Source organism: Quercus suber, unplaced genomic scaffold, assembly GCF_002906115.3.
Source record: "Quercus suber isolate HL8 unplaced genomic scaffold, Cork oak 2.0 scaffold_859, whole genome shotgun sequence".
In the NCBI taxonomy this organism is placed as follows: Eukaryota; Viridiplantae; Streptophyta; class Magnoliopsida; order Fagales; family Fagaceae; genus Quercus; species Quercus suber.
This window is the reverse complement of record NW_027070289.1, coordinates 171,113-178,519: the sequence shown is the minus strand read 5'-3', so window position 1 is coordinate 178,519 and position 7,407 is coordinate 171,113. Positions and strand designations below refer to the sequence as shown.

Below are 7,407 nucleotides of genomic sequence, written 5' to 3'. Positions count from 1 at the left end.
GCTGGAAATAATGTACCAATTTTAACTTTTTTTTTTCTTTATTAGAAACAAATTTATATACTATTGAATTACTGATTTCATTCATGATTCATACATCATTCTCAACTTGCTTTTCATCATGAACATAATATAATTTTTTTTTAATGAAGTACAGGTCTAAGGCTCTAAATATTTGTCTGTGTCATTGTTTTTGTAATTTTGTGTGGCCATTTGGCTCATTGGCTGTTATAAAATATAAGGTACGCTGTCATACACCCCCTTTTCTCTTAACACTTGGAATTCCCATTGGGATTTCACTTTGCTTAACAACACTGCTTCTTTATGCTTGTCAAAATCCATATCTATTTTACAAGCTGGGTTTTTGTTTTTGAATTTTCATGTTAGAAATATGAGGTGGTGAAGGGAGAATGAGATGATGAGGAATATGTTTCCCTATTGGTTTGATTGCCGATATGATGACATCAATCATGTATTAGGAGTTTGGATTATTTTATTGTGTTATTCTACGAGATTTTTGTTGTGATATTGTCTTATTAAACATTTAGATAATATTATTTAGTTTTTGCTTAAAAATAGTTTGATTTGATAGGATAAATTTATTTATAATTTCAAGTATATTTTTATTATTGAAACATATCATTTTATTTGGAAAAATGGTAATAGTTGTAGGGAAAATTAACAAGAAATAAAGTTTTGTGGTGTAAGGCGGGGCTTTGTAGGTCTCTGCGAGGCCTTAAGAAATTTTCCCCATTATGCGGGACCGGGGGGGGGGGGGGGGGGGGGGGGGGAGGGGGGGGGATGTGGCAAGAAAAATCTATGCAGGGCGAGGCAGGGATGGGGCAAGAAAATTTTTTTATTTTATTACGCACCCTAAGCTTCCATAACTTTGCCCAAACCTTATTTCAACTTTGCCCTCTTGAACTTTTTTCCCAATCCTCCTCCATTAGTATTTGAGCTGCTACATAATAACCTGATTTCACTGAGTAAATACCCCTAGGAGTGTGAAGCCACATAATCGAGTCCTCAACTTGTCTTCTACTTAGTCGTATCCACAAAATTGCCTCTACATTCTCTCAGTGAAACTTTATCATGATGAGCTCTCTGTTCTAGCACCTTAATTCAGGTTGGGTTGCAATGAGGTCTAAAACTCTCCATTCCCATTCTTCCTCAATAGGGTGGATTAAGACTTTCTTTGTAGGGTGGTTAGGTATCTAGCTATCCAACATAACTCGTATGGATGTCCCATCTCCCACTTTCCAACAACAACCATTTTTAAGAAAGGTTGGGCTACAATAATACTCTTCTAAACAAATGAGCTGTTCGGCGAATCAACTGCTTCCAGGAAACTGCTTCTTGGAAATAGCGAGCTTTAAGGCTCTTGTACACTAAGGACTCTTGGTTTTGCAATAATCTCCATCCCTGTTTGGCTAGCATAGCAAGGTTGAAAGTCTTCAAATCCCGAAATCCCATCCCTCCAACTTTCTTAGCTTGAGTTAAAAAACTACACCTTCGCCAATGGATTTTCCTCTCCCTTTCAACTTGACCCCACCAGAAACTTGCACACATAGCATTGAGATCATCACAAAGCTTTGTCGGAAGTAAAAGACCCCCATAGTGTATGTAGGGATAAATTGCGCAACAGCCTTAATCAGTACCTCCTTTCCAGCCTTGGACACTATGTTGCCTTTCCAATCCTGCAACTTTTTCCATACTTTGTCTTTGAGATAGGCAAAAGTTTTGATACTTTGCCCTTCCAGTTAGTGTAGGCAGCCCCAGATATGTTTCAAACTTTTCCACTTCCTTTACAGCCAATCTTCCTTTATCCAATCTCGCATCCTCTTAGGAGTGTTGTTACTGAAGAAAACTGAAGATTTCTCCATATTAATACACTAACCCGAGGCATCTGCATAAGTTTGTAGGATCCTTTCTATCTCCAGGACTTCCTTTTGGGAGGCTTTGCAAAACAACAATGAATCATCGTCGAAAAGTAAATGAGATATCATAGGTACCCTTCTACAGATAGAAACTCCTTGAATCCTCCTTCCGACTCAGCTTGTGCTAATAAAGATGTAAACCCTTTAGCACATAACAGAAACAAATAAGGTGATAGAGGGTCTCCTTGGCGGAGCCCTCTTGATGGGATAATATTTCCAAAGGTTTACCATTAATAAGAATGGAAAGGAGGATGAAGAAACACAAGCCATCACCAAATTAATTCAATGCCCTAGGAAACCCATTTTGGTCATAATACCATGAAGGAAATCCCACTCTACGCGATCATAGGCCTTACTGACATCCAATTTCAATGCAAGAGAGCCTGTCTTTCCCTTCTTTCTACTATATAAAGTATGCAGAGTCTCATAGGCTAATATAACATTATCTGTGATGAGTCTTCTAGGAACAAAAGCACTTTGTGTAGGTGAGATGATATGTGGCAAAATTTGTTTTAGTCTATTAGCTAAGACTTTATAGATAATTTTATATATTACATTACACAGGCTAATAGAGCGAAAATTAGACATTTTTTAAGGACTTTTGACTTTTGGGATGAGGACAATATTTGTATCATTGATTCCAGGAACCATGTGTCCAGACTTAAGAAAATCTAGCACAACATCTATTACACTACTACCAATAATATGCCAAAACTTTTGAAAAAAGAGAGCATTCATACCGTCCAGACCAGGGGCCTTTGTTGGTGCCATTTGAAACAGCGCTGCTTTGATTTTGTCTGCGCTAAACTCACTGGACAGGGTTTGATGCATCTCTGAGGTTATTCTGTGAGGGACTGCACTAAGGTAGGCATCCATTCCTTCACACTCTCCTGCTGTGAAAATATTCTTAAATTAGTCCACTGCTACTCCTGCAATCTCCTCCACATTCTCAACCCAATTATTGTTTAAATCCATTATTCCTTGTATATAATTCCTGTGTCTTCTTAGTGAGGCCTTTGAGTGGAAAATTTTTGGTTTCTGTCGCTGTGTTTCAGCCAGGAAATTTGAGATCTCTATGCCCAATATATTTCTTGTTTACGTAATAAATCATCTAGCTTTTTACTCAACGTCAATAGCTTTGCCTTATGTTCTTCAGTATAGTCCCTACAGTTCAAAACTTCAATTCTTTTTTGAAGTTGTTTGATCTCCTCAGTAGCTGGATGGGTTTTGGTTGCTCCCTAAACCAACAAATCCGCCCACAAACACTAATTTTATGTTTAGCTAACTCTAAAGCATTTGGTAGCAAGCCCCCTTACCCCAAGCTCCTTCCACAACAGCCTCACAATCATCCCAGAAAAGCCAAGCTTTCTCAAATTTAAATCCACAGTTTCCTCTTCCTTGCCACTTTCTCACACTTCACATCTAATATAGTTGGAAGATGGTCTGAAGTATAAGAGGATAAGTGTGTTACCTTAGAAAGCCGAAATTTTGCCCTCTATGCCTCATTCCCCACCGCTTTGTCCAGCCTCTGTTTAGTATTAGTATTCCCAGGTCTTCTATTATTCCAAGTGAAGGGGTAGCCTTGGAAGCCTAAGTCAACCAAGTCAGCCAAATCCAAAGTCTCACGAAACTCATCCATAAGTCTTTGTTGCGGCGGTGTGTTGCTCAATTTTTCAGAGGAATTCAAAATGGCATTAAAGTCTCCTATACAAACCCATGGACAATCCACAAAAGATTTAAGATGATTAAGAAGAGCCCATGACTTACCCCTTTGGCTAGCTTTAGGCCATCCATAGAATCCGATGAGAAACCAGTCAAACCCATCCTCTTCTGTAACTCTTACAAGAATGTGATTCTTGGTGAAATTGATTAGATTCATCTACACTCCGTCCCTCCAAATCATTGCCAAACCTCTACCCGAATTAGGTTGCTTCACCACTATTTTATTTGGGAACGGTAAGTCCCCTATTTGTCTGTCTATCCCTTCCTTGTCTAGTCTAGTCTTCATCAAAAAACACATCGTAGGAGCTTCTGCTCGCACAATGTCCCGCAGGCTTCTAACTGTCTAAGGGTTCCCAAGCCCTTGGCAGTTCCAACTTAAAATTTTCATTGCTTCTGGCAAGGGCGATTCTCCACCCTTGCCAATTCATCATCGTGAACATACTCTGTGTCTGCAAGTCTTCGTTTCTTTGCTATTATCTTCATTGCCTCTGTCTCACCTTCAAATTTTGCATCCTAGCTAATCCGTCTTTTACCCAAACTTATTGTTGGACCTCTTTATTTAGTTACATCAGCCCACAATCCATACGCATAACATGGGTCCACTTGGGCTTAGCTTCGGATTTCATTGGCCCAATGGTTTGAATCTCCTACACATGATTAGTATTAATAGGCACGAGATCTACATTACCTGTTGAATTTGAAACCTCAATAATGTTTCCCTCATAATTATAGATACTTCCTCCCAAATTGGGCTTGTCATCGTCAAGTTTCAAGGGTTGACATTGATGGCCATTTAATTGAATCCTATATTTTTCGCGGCTTCCTAATTCACGCTCCTCTCCATGGTTTCCATCATGCTTCTCAACTGTCACGAGTACCGGCTCCACCCCCTTGTATTCCACCTTCTGCCCTGGTTGATCTTGGTGGGCTTGTGGTAAATCGCTTCAGTGGCGAACATGAGCGACCACCAAAGGCTCTCAACTAATCCCCATACTGGCACTTCACATCTCCATCATGTTTGATAGCGACAAAGTGTTCAGCGCAATGCCTAATATCATGTCCAAGCATGCCACAGTAGTGACAAAAAGTGGCAGTCTTTCATACTTAAACTTGTACCATGTCCGTTCACTGCCTGTGCTTACAAGATAGGCCCCACACCTAAGAGGTTTAGAAATAGGCAACGCCACCTTAACTTGCGTAAAGAAGTTTTGATTATCAGTATTCCTCCTTTTCTCCACATCCTCTACTTTACCAAGTCTTCCTCCAAACTCCTTAGCCACTGTGGGAGACACCATATCAAATGGAGCGTCCTAGATTTGGATCCAAAGAGAAGCAAAGTCTAAACTAACATTCCTGGCAGTCATGCCCCTGTGACACTTTTTTAACAAGAGAAGTTGATTATCAAAAGTCCACGGACCACCATATAGTGTTCTCTCCATGTTAAACTCAGTACTAAATTTAAATTGGAATAGATTATCCCCCACCTCCACAACTTGTAATCCTTCACTTAAGCCCCATGCCCTTCTAAGGGTGGCTTTCGTTGCTCGTTGTTGTATGGTTTACAAGTGAGAAACTTTCCCACCAGACTTAAGTTACAGCTTTCAATCTCCCTCAATCTTCCTTCATCTGAGATTGAAATAGTTTCCTCCTCTTCCACAGTTAATGTCATGTTCTCCAAATTGTCAAGGACCTCCTTTGCCATAGGAGTAACTGAAGGGTTGGAGAGGAGGAGGCCAAAACAGTAAACGCAGTGAAAAAAAAAAAAAAAAAAAAAAAAAAAAAAAAAAAAACCCTAGGGTTGAACCTTAGGGAGAGAAGACTTGCCAAAGGATGAGAGAAACAACTCCTCCACAAGGAGAGAATTCACGCTTGTCATGCTCCCCTAGTGAATTGACCTTAAAACTATACTTGTACCTACTTCTCTCAAATTTTTTTTTTTTTAAAAAAAAAATCCTTCTACCTATATAGTCAAAACACTGAAAACATGTGTTTAAGTTGATGTATCAAATAGATCCTATATTTCTCAAAAAAAAAAAGAAAAAAAAAAAAAGAGAGATCCTAATGTCAACGTGAGAGGCTTACTTAAGATTCTTTGCAATTTGCACGCAGATTAAAATAAAACCTAAGATTGGAATTTAGGATAATCTCAATTCAATGGGCTTTACTAGTCCTAGCCTTAAACGAGTCAAACTCAACGGCTTTCGTTCAACTCAAAATGACTATAATACCCCCACTAACCCATCTCCGATTCAATTCACCTGGACGAGCCCACAACCACAAGCCCTCAGATTTCGTAAACAACTTAAGGACATTTTCGTCTTTCCAAAAATTACCACTCAATATTTATAAGTCCGTCTCAGCTTCTCGCGTAGCCACAAAGCTCAGAAAGCGATTAAGATTATCAAAAACAAAGCTCACAAAGATTTCAAAACAATTTACAAACTATGGGTGCCCCAGAGAAGGTAACCTCTGTAAAGTTCATATCTTTCTGTTTGTTTCTCTAGAAAGTTTTAATTTTTCCCGAGAAAAATCTTCTCTTTGTAAATATAATCTTAATTTCATTCACTTGAATTTGTACCTTAAATTTTTTTCTCCCCAAGAGTTTTTTTTTTTTTATCATTACTTTTTAGATTATTTTGATACATCTGGTATCTAGGAATTACTTTATTGGGGTTGAGAATTATGTAGGATTGTGTGAATTGGTTGAATTATGTTCTCTAAATTGCCTTTTTGGCTTAATTTTTTAAAATCTTTTTGAGGGTTGATGTGTTTTTGGAAATGGTACAAAAACCCATATAGTTTTTTGGCTGATGCTTTTTATTCAAGTGATTAGTTGATGAATTGTAGTGCATAATCTGTATTATTAGGATTTCAAATGTTCTGGTTTCAGCTCATTATTCGTGTGAAACTTGTTTGATAGTTGAGATACTTGTTTGTACAAGGTTGGATTCTTTACTTGATTATGGATATTTTGTGTTTTTTTGGGTGTCAAATTATGGGATTGTTTTCACGTGTACGGCTTGGATAAGTTTTTTGGGGGAATTTTAAAAAGTTGGCATTGGATTAACTTTGATGGAGCATGCATGACAAGTTGCTTGATTGGAAATATAGAAAATAAATTGTAATAGAATTTTAACAAAAGAAAGTAACTTTGGATATAATAAAAGACAGCTCCTTTATCAATATGTGTGCAAGCAGACAGCTTTTTAATCTTAGTTACATATTTGTTTAATATTGTTGTTGAAGTTATTTGCTTGTCTATGAAATGCAGTAAATCTGAAAGTTAAAATTGGTCACATATGATGATGCTGGTTGTGTTTGGAAGGTTATTGTTAATCTGAAGCCTTTCCATAGTTTTGTGAAATATTTTCCTTTTCCATATACATTGTATTTGAAGGAGTGCTTGCCAAACACAACAGCAGATTCTCTCTCTGCAGTCTGCACTACCACTACTTTTGGAAGTTTGGAGGGAGAGGAGAGTAGAGGGTGTAAGGAGGGAAAGGAGAGGAGACTAAGGAGAGTGGAGGGAATGGTTACCCCTTCACATTGTTTGGATGTTTTAGGCTCTGCTTGGGAGTTCATAAGGGAATGGAATAGAATGATCATAATCTCAACGGCTTTCGTTCAACTCAAAATGACTATAATACCCCCACTAACCCATCTCCGATTCAATTCACCTGGACGAGCCCACAACCACAAGCCCTCAGATTTCGTAAACAACTTAAGGACATTTTCGTCTTTCCAAAAATTA

General features: G+C 38.2%; 1 non-coding gene across 1 annotated transcript; it reads left to right on the top strand.

Moving 5' to 3' along the window:
* The first annotated feature begins 405 nt into the window (after positions 1-405).
* On the top strand, positions 406-491 carry LOC112012425 (small nucleolar RNA Z102/R77). The gene has a single exon (XR_002882971.1). It is a non-coding gene; the product is annotated as a small nucleolar RNA Z102/R77 (small nucleolar RNA).
* Positions 492-7,407: the final 6,916 nt, after the last annotated feature.